Source organism: Myodes glareolus, chromosome 9 (assembly GCF_982192425.1).
Source record: "Myodes glareolus chromosome 9, mMyoGla1.1, whole genome shotgun sequence".
Classification (NCBI taxonomy): domain Eukaryota; kingdom Metazoa; phylum Chordata; class Mammalia; order Rodentia; family Cricetidae; genus Myodes; species Myodes glareolus.
In genome coordinates this window covers 76,395,784-76,409,034 of record NC_142034.1, presented here as the reverse complement: position 1 = coordinate 76,409,034, position 13,251 = coordinate 76,395,784, and positions in this window count along the sequence as shown.

Below are 13,251 nucleotides of genomic sequence, written 5' to 3'. Positions count from 1 at the left end.
TGAATTAGTGCAAGGAATATGGGCCAACAATCACCCTTGGCAAAATCACAAGCACACCAAAGTGCAGGACTCCTTGATTCAAAAGCAAATTTACTCCCCTCTGCCTCCTTAAGGCCTTCACAAACACCAGCCTTTGCTCACTTTGGAAATCAGTGTATTCTCTGGATAGCCAGGAAAAAGTACTAACAAATATGTATTTGGTAGATATTCATGCTGTGGGGCAGGAGCAAGAGGGTAGAGGGCAAGTTGGGTCCAGGATCACAAGGTTTCTGAAGTTCGAACCCCATCTCTGCCACATCCACAAGTTAATTAACCTCTTCACAGTGGAGACTTCTGTTTGTAAAATGAGGGTAACATCTCCAGCACCTGTGGATGGTTAGGGTTCAATAAGAGCATTCGGTGTAGGGCTCGGAACAGAGGCTGACCTAAGGTAAGGCCAACTAATAAATAAGAATTTTCTCTACTTATTAGCGTGGGAAAGCTGTAAAGAAAGGTGTCTACCCCAGCCTCGATGGCACTTAAAGTATCAGGAAGACTGCCATTAGCCTCCATCTAGAAACAGGGACTCAGCTAACATCCATATCAGAGTGTTTGCAAGGGAACACACACACACACACACACACACACACACACACACACACTCTCTCTCTCTCACATACACACATGGAGGGGAAGAGGGGAGAATGTTGTCCACAATATTTCAAAGGCAAGAGCAGATGTTTGGATAAAGATTCTAATCCCATCCACGCTCCAATCTGCATTCTGCAATTGGAATAAGTGGAAACGGGTCCTTTACTTTCTGAACCTCAGTGTCCCAAGTTTAGGATACGAGCTTGGTAAGTTAATTCAAAGCCTCTCTAACTAATGTGCAAAACAGAGAAGAGCCAGCTTGCAGACCCATGCTCCAGGAGTAGAGGCTTCATCCCAGAAGGGAGACAGAACAGAGAGAGCAGGGGACAAGGGGAAAAGAGGGTAGCACCTGAAGATCAGAAGATTACCAAAGCACTTTTCAACTTAGCCTGGAATAAATTGTTGTTGTTGTTGTTGAAGGCATTTCTCTCAAAAAAAAGTATTTTTTTAATGAAATACCACAGGAAAGAACACAGTCATATGATATATATATACAGGAGGATAGCATCTACCTTAGGATTTGAATCTGTAGGACTAAATACATATTCTCAAGTTCATCATAAATAGAGGAATGCTGGTGGATCAATAAGGAGAAAGGAAATGACAAGAAGCGGGTTTAGAAACACCTGGGTTGGTGGGGAGGCGAGATCCATGAGCAGAGGGCTGAGAATGCAGGTTATAATCCCACAGCTCTCCGCAGCTCAGTCTCTTTCTCCCTTCCCCCTTCCCCAGACCTCAGCTCTATCCCAACTCCATTAGGGAGCCTTTCGGCTGCTCATCTTATGAGCATTTCTCAGAGTAGCAGTAACAGATGAGTGACAAGAACCGCCAACTGCTTCCAAGCAAAGATTGGAAACCGCCATTATGTGAGTGAGAAAGATCTTAGATTAACCTGTCTGCCTACCGGAACTCTCTTCTCACTTAGAAACATTTCTCCAAGTTGGAAAGAGAAAACAAAGAGTAAAATGAGTCTTTAGAGCCTGCCTCACTAGGTTGATGGGAACGCAGACAAGAGCTGTCAGCCACACAGTGTCCCACAACAAAGAGGAAGCCAGGCTGGGAGAGGTCCACAAGCCACGTGCCACCTAGACTTACTTAGACATAGTCACAAAGACACAAAGAATGGTTTTCAGTTTAACAGTCACACACAAAAACACAAACTGCAGCATGTGTGAAATTGCTATATCACACTCATGGCATAGGGTGGGACATGATTGCTCAGAGAAAGGCTAAATTAAAAAGTGACTCAATTTAAGGAGTAACAGGTATTTCATGTTATCAATTGCAATGTGTGTGACTGAGAGCTCCTGAGTAGATCTTAAATTATTGAGAGATACTCTGATTTCCAGCCTTCTGGTAAAGAAAAGAAAAGAAAAGAAAGGTAAAGAAAAGAAAAGAAAAGAAAAGAAAAGAATGAAATCTAGTTAGCAAGTAAACCTCCTGAGTACCCTTTAAAAAGCCAGGCAATTCACTTTTCAGTACCTTCTCCCAGTCCCCAGTATGGGGAAATGAGACCTAGGTGTTCAAAGGAGTCAGATAAGCATAATATTGTATATACATTCAACATCCACCTCAAGTTTGAATCTTCATTGTTCCTGTGTAACCAAAAGTAAATATTTACCGTGAGCCAGGAGAAGCAGCAAATGATCAACATCTCTGCCATCAATCACCAACAGCCCTGATCACATTTTAATAACCTGAGGGAGGGAGGGCAGACAAGGACAGCAGAGCCTGTCCAAGAGACAAGACTGCATCAGCAAAGTCAACGTCACTCAGTGGAGGAATATAAGGTGTCGTGTTCAAATATGAAAGTCCCTAAAGATAGGCTGGGTCAGGAGAGGTACATGATTAGGGCTATCACCTCCATACCAGGGTCACTTGCCCCTCCAGACCCCAGTTGAAGAAGCTTGACTGAGATCATTTCTCTAGGCCTTCCTTCTGCCTTCCTTTTTCTTTCTTTCTTCTTCTTCTTCTTCTTCTTCTTCTTCTTCTTCTTCTTCTTCTTCTTCTTCTTCTTCTTCTTCTTCTTCTCCTTTTCCTCCTTCTCCTTCTTCCTTCTTCCTCCTCCTCCTCCTCCTCCTCCTCCTCTTCCTCCTCTTTCTTCTTCTTCCTCTTCCTTCCTCCTCCTCCTCCTCCTCCTCCTCCTTCTTCTTCTTTTTTGAGGTAGGGTTTCTCTGTGTAACAGTCCCAGCTGTCCTGGAACTCACTCTGTAAACCAGGCTGGCCTCAATCTCACTGAGATATGCCTGCTTCTGCCTCCCAAGCGCTGAGACTAAAGGTGTGTGCCACTGCTGGGGGCTGCAGACCCCTGGCCCCTTGATTTTTTTTGCCTGCTTCAGACCCTTTGCCTGCTGGAGTGAATTGAGCATAACAACTTGTTTACCTGTGCCTGCAGCTGCTCTGAGCACGAGACCCTCATGGGTTCCTGATGGCAGGGGAGTGGGTTCTGGTGAGGCCTGCAGCTGAAAGATCCCGAGAGCTGGGGCGTGGCTATCAGCTAAGGATCCCTACATAAGCTTCCCTGGAGCACAATAAACTTGGCATTCTTGTCTCAAGGATGACCCATGTCCCCGTTTCTCTCTCTCTCTCTCTCTCTCTCTCTCTCTCTCTCTCTCTCTCTCTCTTCTCTCTCTCTCTCTTTGTGTGTGTGTGTGTGTGTGTGTGTGTGTGTGTGTGTGTGTGTGTGTGTGTGTGTTCAAGTCTCCAGCCTAATTCCCGGTTCATGTACTGTCCTGTAGTTGTGCAGGCAGTACAGGTGGAGGCCCCCAGTGAGATCAGGAATCGGGGAGATGTTGGGAGATTGTTGTCAAAATGCTGGCCAGCAAGCAAACAAGAGATTGATGGTGAGGGTGGATTGAAGATGGGGGCCAGTATTGACCACTCCATTGATAGTTCCTTTGGAGAAGCAGGGCACTAAATTAAAGCTTTTAGAGAAACAGTAAATGAAATATAAACGAGTAAGTGTTTAAAGAGACAGAGTATAGGCAGTCAGATTAAAAGGAGGAAAGAAATAATAAGCCACGAAAGGATGGAATGCGCACAGAGAATTTGGATTATGCATTTTATTGTGTTTTCTTTTGGTTGGTTGACTGGAGAAAGACAATTGATTCTGGGAACTTCTAAGAACGGTATCTTGACTTTAAAACATAGGTCTAAGGATTTGTTGCTTTGGAAAAGAGGTCCTGCTTTTGTTTCCACAGAGGATGAGAACCTGTGGAGTCATTCTAGACTAATGTGGTTTGATGGACCAAGAGCCCCTGAAATGTTGCTGTGAATACCCGCAAAGATACTTCACCCAATAATCAGCAGGAAGTAGTTTATAGAGGAACAACACCCAAATTCCCTAAATGATTGTTTACTGGAGGAAATGGGGCTCAGGAGCCTGTCCGCCATTGTGAACCCAAGGAGTGGAGGAAGCTCAAGCCCCTTCCACAATTCCTGAGCATGAACCTGCTTCCTGGAGTCCCTGCGAGTGGAGAGGTGGTGACTGGAGCCGAGCTTCACGAGGGCAGAAGACTGCTAGGAATGCTCACAGAGAGGCCCAGAAGACAGCAGCGGAGTGAGGGGGTGGTTTCCAGCTCTACACATCCAGGAGGGTAGTGAGAGCAGCAAGCTTTCCCATAGGACCTGAGGAGCCCACGGGGCAGTGGCAGAGGGTCCCCGAGCTTGGCTGGTGGTAGTGGTGCATGCTGGTAGGATTTTCTGAAAGAGGCAGAGGCAGGAGGCTCAGTTAAGGAGATTATCTGGCAGTTTGTGTTTTACTTTTGCTGAATTTTCTTTCTCTTTGTACTAAATGTTGGCACGGTATATGATTTATGGCCAGGGAGCATTCATTATGGTGATGGAAACCGTGTTCACTTTACAAGAATGTAAGCAAGGATTCTCAGGAGTTTTGCTTCTGGAATCCAGCCCAATGTGGTTTAGTGTCTACCTTCACAGGATGGTATCTCTGTGGACCTTGTGCCTGTTTAAATTTTGGACCCTTCGCTGTGCAGGGATCTCCCTTGTTTAATAGCACAGCAAGATGGAAAACCAGAGCCAAAATAGGGTTTCTCATGCAGCTGTCTATGGCTAATTATACCTTGAATGATTCTGCCCTTAACTGTTCTCAAGTTTTGTGTCTTATGAACAGCTGTTGGGCTAATGCGATGTCTGCTGCTGTGGCCCTGGTTCGGGCTTGATGCCTGTTCCAGTGAGCCAACTGGTGTTGGGCCATCCTGATTTGGGGATCAACACGGGTGGCTGCTATTGTCAGCACTGCAGCCTCTGAGACAACTGGAATTGCCAATCAGATGACTGCTGTGGCTAGCCCTGTTGATTCCCTAGTCAGACAGGTTGCCACTGCCTCCGAGATCCAGAATTCCCTTAATGAGCATTTTCACCAGGGCATTTTCCGGTTTGACCTATAGACTTCCTTTTATAAGAACAGTCAGAGCATGCAGTTGGCTGCTCCCTTTCTTTCATTATATTTGTGCCACGCCCATGCCAGTCCAGCCACTTCCATATGGCTTGCTGAACAGCTGGCCTGCGGAACTCCTATAGCCCGAGGGTATCTGTTGCTCTGCCTCTATAACGGGTGTCAGCAGCAGCAGCAACAATGTAAATCGCTATTTGCCCAAAAAAGTAGACTTTCTTCAAACAGTATGGATTAGCAGACTTTGAAAAGACCATGAGCCAGAGATGGATAAGACAGGAGCCTGTCACAGTCAAACTAAGACAGGGGCCTTGCACGCTGAGGCAAGTGTTCTTTATGATGGGTAAGATGTGGATATGTGTTTCTGCAACCCAAGACAGGCCTGGTCTAATTATATAGAAAAGAGGGAGCTGTTGGGGGTTGCAGACCTCTGGCCCCTTGACTTTCTTTGCCTGTCTCAGACCCTTTGCCTGCTGGAGTGAACTGAGCAAAACAACTTGTTTACCTGTGCCTGCAGCTGCTCTGAGCACGAGACCCTGGTGGCAGGGCAGTGGGTTCTGGTGAGGCCTGCAGCTGAAAGATCCTGAGAGCTGGGGTGTGGCTATCAGCTAAAGATCCCTACATAAGCTTCCCTGGAGCACAATAAACTTGGCATTCTTGTATCAAGGCTGACCTGTGCCCTGTGTCTCTGTCTTTCAGTGCATATGTATGTTTTTAAGTCTCCACCCTAGTTCCTGGATCACGTACCATCCTGTAGTAGCGCAGGTGCTACATGTCACCGCCACCCATCTCTCTAGGTCTTTTTTATGTTAAGTAGAGATGATAACAGAAACCATGTTAAAGAGTTGCTATGAAGATTTGTGAATGCATATGCTTATCACAGTGGGGGCACAGAAACTATTCAACAGAGTTAGGATATCAGAAGAGATTGTAGGTTCTCTAAGTTGACAGAAGATGGCCAAAGGTGTGGTACCCAAGGTCTGCTGTCTGCAGCTCATTTAGTCCAAGAGTCTCATTGACTGACTTACAATGTATTTGACTGTCCAAGCTCACATAATCATAGTAAGAGGGAGAACTAAAATTTCAGCCTAAGTAGTTTGCCTCTAAGTATCGATGGACATAATCATTACACCCTGCCACATCTCCCAAGGGAATAGATCATGGTACCTTGCTGTTTTGTTCTCACTCTTTGAATTTGTCCAAATAGAGATGTTTTTATATATAGATATGTATATACATATGTAGAACCTATGTGAATCTATCTCTATGTAAATACATAAATCTGTTGAAACTTTAGATAGACGTAGACATATGTTGTTCACACTTAGCTTACCATAAGTTAGGTGATCTATCCACATGAAACATCAAACAAGGTGAAGGAAACTTGTGTTACGATCCCAAGTAGAGTGGATAGTACAATTAGGGTTAATTAAATCTTCAGGAGTGATTATTCAAAAAGAAGATAAGTCTTTGTGTATCGAGGGAAAAGCATCTGTGTTCCCTATGGCTAAAGAGACAGAGACCCAAGTCCATTGAGTGGGAAGTTATCAACCAGGTGTTCTACTTTGATGCTAGCACAACATTCTAGGAGTTACTACACTGAACTAACTGCTTACATAGCCCCTGAAAATCAAATGATAAAATCTCAATGCCTAGTGTGGTGGTATTGAGAGCTGGCAGCTTTGGGTAGTAACTAATTCATGAGGTCAAATCCTTTCTGAATGAAGTTTGAGCCCTTATAAAAGAGATAGCACAAAGCTCTCTCATTCTTCCCATCTTGTGAGGACACTATGAGAGAGAAACCACTGAACATCTACAAGAGTGCCTAATCAGAACTCAACTGCCATGTCCTAACCTTAGACATCCTGCCTCTAGAACAAAATATAAGAAACAGATTTCTGTTGACTGTAAGGATTTTGATGTCTGGTAACTTTTTATAGTGGTCTCAAGAGTGGCTGGGAAGTTCAAGTCAGACAAACCTAATCCTAACCACATATCTTACTATTTGTGTAACTGTGTGCAATTTATACAACCTCTCTGAGTCCTTAGTCCTTGTCTAAGAATATAAGGGGAGGGCTCTAGTTGATTCTGTCTCGTCAGACAGGTATAGGCTTTAATCAAGAGAAAATATGGATAAAGCTTAGGCCAGCATTTGGCTTATCGTAAGCCCTCTACACATATTGTCTATAAAGCTGGTCTAGATTACGAATGCATGTAAACATTGTTCTATATAACTATTCTTTGTATGTTATGCCCTTCTAGAGACTTCCATGTTTAAAACATGCAAGGAAGACTATTCAGCTATTCTTTCATTCATTTAGGTAACAGATGTTTTCTGAGCCCCGAGCAGGTGCGAACCTCTGAGCACTAAAGATGGCTACGAGGAGGATAGTCCAACCACACACTAGTTTACAGTACAAGCACAGAGAGGTGGCTCTCCTGTTAATTGTTTAACTCTAATCATGATGAGTGCTATAAAGTGGGACTCAGGAGGGGACATTAGAACCAAGTGACAAACTGAGTCTAAGTCAGGGATGGAGCCTTGGGAAGTTACCATCTAATGTCAACTTGATTGAATGTGGAACAGTAGTTCTCAACCTGTGGGTCACGACCACTTTGTGGATTGAATACCCTTTTATATGCATCGCCTAAGACCATTGGAAAACACAGACATTTACATTAAGATTCATAAGAGTAGCAAAACTATAGTTATAAAATAGCAACAAAATAATTTTAGGGTGGGGGGTTTACCACAACATAAGGAAATTTATCAAAGGGTCACAGCATAAGAAAAGTTGGGATCCACTGCTGTAGAGTCATCTGGGAAGTGAGAATGGATGAAGGAGTCTCAGGTCAGGTCATGTCCATTGGCCTGTGGACATGTCTGTGAAGGAGTTTCTATATTGGGTTAGTTGAGATGGAAAGGCCTACCCTGAGTTTGAGTGGTAGCACTTCATGGGCTGGGCTCTGAATTACACAAGAGTGAAAACAAGATGATCAAGAAAGCATGCGTGCATTCAGTTTTCTCTGCTCTTGGCTGTGCATGTGACTAGTTGCTTCAATTCCTGCCTTGACTTCCTGTCAGTGACTATAATTTGGAACTCTGAGCTGAGATAAATCTATATCCTCTGAGTTGTTTATAGCCTGCATGTCTCATTACAGCAACAGAAATGAAAGTAAGACAGGGCCACTCTAAGGGAGTGTTTTGAGATGTCACCGTGGTGGTTTGAAGATATCCCTCATAGTCTTGGGCATGTGCAAAGTTGATCCCCAGCTAGGGATACTGTTTGGGTAGGTTTAGGTGATGTGGCCTTGTAGGAAGAAGTATATCACTGGAGACAGATTTAGAAATTATAAAGACCTGCAGCATTTCAATTTCACTCTCTGTACATTGTGTTTATAGTTCAAGATGTCAACCCTCAGATCCTTGCTCTTGCCCACTATACCTTTGCTCTGTCGTTAGGGACTCTATCTCTCTAGAACTGGAAGCCGAAACATACCACTTCTATAAATTGCTGTGGTCATTGTTCGATGACAGCAATAGAGAAGTAGCTAATGCACTCACCTCAACATGACTCTGTGACCCAGGGCTGAATGAAACCCTGAGCATATCCAAATTAGGAAGGCGTTTGTTGTTAGAAAAGCTAACAAACCACTGTGAAGATCGTGAAGGAGAAGACTTTCTCACCAGTAAGAGAAAAGAAAGACTATACAAGACTTGAAGAAAATTCCCTGAACAGACATTCACACGATGACTTTCATTATAAGTACAAATCATCAACACACAAATCAAAGAAAGCCCCATTCTCCAAAGATTTTTCATCATAGTGCTATTTATCAAAGAAAACGGGTTTATTAGTTGCTTCCGTTGCTGTGATAACACACCATGACCACAAGCATAAGAGTTTATTTTGGCTTCTGCATCCCTAGCGCTAGACTCCATTGTGGCAGGGGAGACGTGGTGTGATGTTAGGAACAGGAAGCTGTCTGGTCACCCCCACACTGTCTAAAGCAGAGCATGATGGTAGAATGAGGTGATAAACCGTAAAAGCCCACCCTCAGTGATGTACTTCCTCCAGCATGACTGCACTTTCTAAAGGTTCCATAACCTCCCTAAGCAACACCGCTTGTTGAGGACGCAGTGTTCAAATATCAGAGTGGATGGGGGCCATTCCTCATTCAGACCCTCACAGTTGGAAATAAACATTGCCAGAAATTTTCTAGTACTTAGGGAAATTTTAATGATTTGCTCCAACCACTTTCTACATGATACTGCAGATGAATTAAATATACTCCACCAGAGCCCGTCATGGTGTGGGAAATCTTACTGAAAATGTGTAAGAATGAAAAGACATGAAATTGCTCTAATCTAAGTACAGTCATTATAACCAAACCTCTAACACGCTCCATCGAACTCTTTGAGACTGAATCTCTCAATGATTGATATTGGTTTGGTAAACCCAGTTATCCTTCTGTCTCTGTCTACCCAGTGCTAGGATTACAGGTGTATGCCACCCATCTGGCCTTTTACTTGGGCGCTGGGGATCTGAACTCATGTTCTCAGACTTGCATGGAAGGTGCTTAGCCTATTGAGTCATCTCTTTAGCAACTCCATCCTTTACTCATTAGTATTTTTCCGGGTGAACAGTACTGCATTGATAGACTTTATTATTTTCATTTTTTACCATTCAGTTCAACTTCCAAGCCTGAGTACAAATGCTTTATCAGAAAAGTAGCATCTCTGGAGAATTTTTTTTTTTCTGAGCTACGTGGAACAGCAAAGCACCTTCTCCTCAGGAACTATACCCCAAATCAATCTTGCCTTCTGACTTGCTCATACCCTGCTGTGGCGACGCTGTTTGGAAAGGTTCTGGACAGACCAGGGCTACTCTGAACCCTGCCACACCCATCGCTAATTAAGAAAATGTTCTAAAAGCCTGCCTACACCTGGATCTATGGAGGCGTTTTTCTCAGGTTTCTCCTTTATCTCCTCTCAAATGACTTTAGCTTGTGTCAAGTTAACATCAAGATAGCCAGCACAATTTAATCATAACCTTCCTTTTCTTGTGCATCCTCCAGATCACATGCTCACATGACCACACTATAAAACATAATTTTAAGAATTCAAACTATAAAAAGTTCAAGGTCTCCTTAGAATATTCCAAATCTCTGTAAAAACCCAAAGTCTCTTCTTGAAAAGTTCAAAGTCCCTCCACTGTGGGCTCCTAATGAAAAATAAGTTAAATTCTTTTTTATTATAATAGGGAAGAATTAGGACACAGTGTAACCAAACTCCAATCGTGTAAGCAATTCAGTACCCAATATTTGAGATTCACTCAGAACCTATGGGCTTGTCCTAAGTCCTGGGTCGCTTTCTCACCTCTGCCCTCTGAAGCTCCCACAGCTTGTCTCCTGGGCTCAGACTGGCTCCACTCCACGGCTGCTGCTGTTCTTGGTAGTCATCCCTGATACTGGCATCTCCAAAAGCTGGGGTCTTCTGCCGCAACTGGGTTGCACTTTCACCAGTAGTCTGTCATAAGCTTGCTTCATGGTGCCGTGCCTTGACTTCTCTATGTGACCCCTTTCGATCCTGGGCCTTCAACTGCCACTGAGGCTGTACCTTCAGCAATGGGCTTTCTCACAGCCTCTCACAGTACAAAGCCTCAGCGGCTCTCCATGACCCCTTCAAGACTAGTACCACCTGGGAGACTCTTAACGCTATCAAGTTTAGCTGCCAACACGTGGCACAACCTCGGCTGCCTCTGGAACACAGCAACTGTTCGCTGATCCTGAGGAAACGCTTCCAAGATTTCACCTCACTGATGCTGCTCTCTTCTTAGTCACTAAGTTCTCAGATCCACATCTGATTGACCAGCATCAATTGTCCCTGTAAAGCAAGAGTTTCACAAAGAAAAAAAAGAAAGCAAGGGTTTCACGTCAGTGGTGCTAGTCACTTGTCACAGGTGAGTCTTCAGTCCAAACCAATCTGAACTTTACTTCAAAATCTTAGCTCAAAATATCACATGGCCCCGAATAGAGTCTCCGCCTCCTTCTGAAACTTGACGAGCCAAGCCCGTGCGTGCTCCCTGCACCATGCTCAGCATTGTGCTCTAATCTTCCAAGTTCTCACCACAGTTTACCAACCTTTGAAAACTCAAAGGCTCTTCTAGCCCAACATTCCAAAGTCCTTCCACAATCCTCCCGAAAGCACATGGTCGGGTCTGTCAAAATACCCCAGAATCCTAGTACTAATTTCTACGTTAGTCATGGTTTTCTAGAAAAACAGAACAGATAGTGTTAGACAGACAGATAGATGTTAGATCTATGTGGGATTTATTTAAGTAATTTACAGGCTGTGGTTCAACTAGCCCAACAATAGCTGTCATCAATGGAAAATCCAAGAAACTAGTAGTTCTTAAGTCCACAAGACCGAATATGTCCCCCAGTCTTCAGATTATGCCAGAATCCCAAAGAAGTAGGCTCTAATACCAGTGAAGGAACAGACTTGACAGTGAGATCAAGAACAAGCTGGCAAAGGGTAAATGTTTCCTTCTTCCGTGTCCTTTATACAGGCTGCCAGCAGAAGGTGAGACCCAGATAAAAGGTGGATTTTGACCACCTCAAAAGATCCAGATTCAGGCTGAATCTTCCCACTTCAAATGACTCAATCAGAGCAGCTCCTGAAGAACCTGGTTTAGCCAATCCGGAGCAATCAAATAGAAAACACTGGTGATGAAAGAACCATCCTCCTTCTCAGACACAAGCAGGCAAGGCTGTTCTGAATTCTCACCTAATATCAGTAACAGCGCTCATGACAATGAACAGCTGCCTAGCTCTACAACATGCCAGGCCACTAAAGTCAGCCATACACGTTACTTAACACTCAGAACCCTTGGAGTAGGGTTACGGTCATTTTCATTTTATATAGGAAAGTTTTGAGCCATCTTTTTTTCTTTTCCATTTGTGTGTATGTGTGTTGTGCGTGTGTATGTGTGCATTCATGTTTGCGTGAATGGGGGCACTTGTGTGTGAACGTATGTTTGCACATGTCGGGGTGCGTATGTGCGGGAAGCTCAAGGTTAATGTCAGGAGTCATCCTCCATTGTTCTCATACCTTATTCACTGAGGCAAGGACTCTCAATTAAACCCTCAAGGCATGGCTAAAGAGGCTAGTTTTGCCAGTCCGCTTGCTAGGGGCCCTGTCTCTGCTTTCTGAGGCTGGATGAGTTTCTATCATTTACTTGATTGCTGGGAAGCCAAACTCTGGTCCTCACACTTGAGCAACAAGCATTTTAACTGCTGAGCCATCCCTCTAATCCCAGCAAAAGATATCTTAATTAAACTGCACAAAATCATGTCGATATAGATACTGACCATCTGATTACAAATGTAATGATGGAATAAAGGTCTGGACCTGAGCCTGTAACCTTAAGTCTATACTCCCCTTCAACACCCTTGGGGTTTTCATCACTAGAACCAGACCATATTATTCAAAAGAACAGAAAACAAAAAATATTACCACAAAAGAATGTTGAGTTATTCTACCCAGATGCCAGATAAAATATCTTACTGAATAACTCTATGCTATTAGAGGGCACCCAGACAGATTTCCACATTTATAAAATAATGATGACCATACTGATACCCATCTACCTATTTTGAAGAACTTTTGAAACAGTGGATTGAAATAGTGAATCTGAAAATTCTTTTGAGATTTGCCTCAAACCATTGATTTGAACATGCTGCCGACTGTATGAAGAGAAAATGCTTGTTTCATAGGTTTGGGGGACTTCAGACCATGATTACTTGACACCACTGTTTTGAGAACCTGTAAGGAATCAATGTGGAAGAAGAAGAGGTTTGAGTCTCTAAGCTTTCCTTAAAGGCAACCCCATAATAACGTAACTTCCTCTCCTTAAGCCCCACTTCTTCAAGGTTCTCCCTCTTCCCAATAGCCCCCAAGAGCTAATTAAATCATTTAACACATAAGCTTTTGGGGGACATTCAAGGTGTAAATTGTAGCTCCTGTCAATCACACTTTCACTATATTTTTCACAGAGGGGTTCAGAAGGACTAAATTCCTGCATGTCCGCCACGAAATAGACACAGGCTAGACCACTGAAGTCAATAGCTTCAGCCCAGTAGCTTTGTAAGCCTCTGATTTTACTATGATATTTAAACAGGTGTAAAAATATGTAATACCTGGC